Source organism: Chrysochloris asiatica, unplaced genomic scaffold (genome assembly GCF_000296735.1).
Source record: "Chrysochloris asiatica unplaced genomic scaffold, ChrAsi1.0 scaffold00076, whole genome shotgun sequence".
Lineage (NCBI taxonomy): Eukaryota > Metazoa > Chordata > Mammalia > Afrosoricida > Chrysochloridae > Chrysochloris > Chrysochloris asiatica.
The window spans coordinates 2481141-2481947 of NW_006408594.1; the positions used below are offsets into that span (position 1 = coordinate 2481141).

Here is an 807-nt window from a genome sequence, read left to right on the forward strand (position 1 = left end):
AGCCACCTTCAATTCTACTTTAGTATCAAATTAAACAGAGCAACTTAAAATTTCAATAAGACCACGGGTTGGTCCGATTCAAGGAGTGTTTCCACAATTCAGCCACCTGGCTTCTGTCCAGAAAAACTGTAATCATCACAAATCTTTTCTAACTTAACTTTTGGAGAAGAAAATGGACAATCCATGGCATGATGGCTATAATAAGGTATTCCCTCCTCAGCATCAGGCAAAGAAATACTTTTACATTGTTATATGCGATTCTATTTCAACAGGTGATTCAACTAGTCCTGTAGATCTGATGGCTGCTCAACATTCTACTGAAGAGTTTCTTGCTGGTATGAAGTTATCTTATTACTATTGTCATTTTCCTTAAACTGTCTTCTGAGTGCAAGATGGCATCTTCCTGAAGTACCAGGTTTCGAGCTGCTAGACTTAGCAGCTGGAGCTCCAGGGGCCCTTCAGTATCTGCTTGGTAAGTGGGATCACCTCAGTACCGCAAATGTTCACCTTCTTGGTGAGAAGCTGTTTCACTGACCGATGGAATTTTGCTTGCGAATCTGGTGTCTGAGTCACTATTACCTCGGCTGGGCTGTTTGCCATGGAGTCGGTTCCAACTCATAGCGATCCTGTACAGGGTTTCCAAGGCTGTAAATCTTTACGGGAGTAAACACCTCATCTTTCTCCATTACCTCAGCTAGTGAACCCCAATATCTCTTCAGACTGGGAATTAAGGCCGTTACCCAAAATGTCTGTTGTTGTTGTTAAATGTCATCAAGTTGGTCCCAATTCATAGCAACCCTGTATAGG

At 42.3% G+C, this 807-nt stretch overlaps 1 pseudogene; it reads right to left on the minus strand.

The window, feature by feature from the left end:
* Positions 1–260: 260 nt before the first annotated feature.
* On the minus strand, positions 261–600 carry LOC102827649 (annotated as a pseudogene).
* Positions 601–807: the final 207 nt, after the last annotated feature.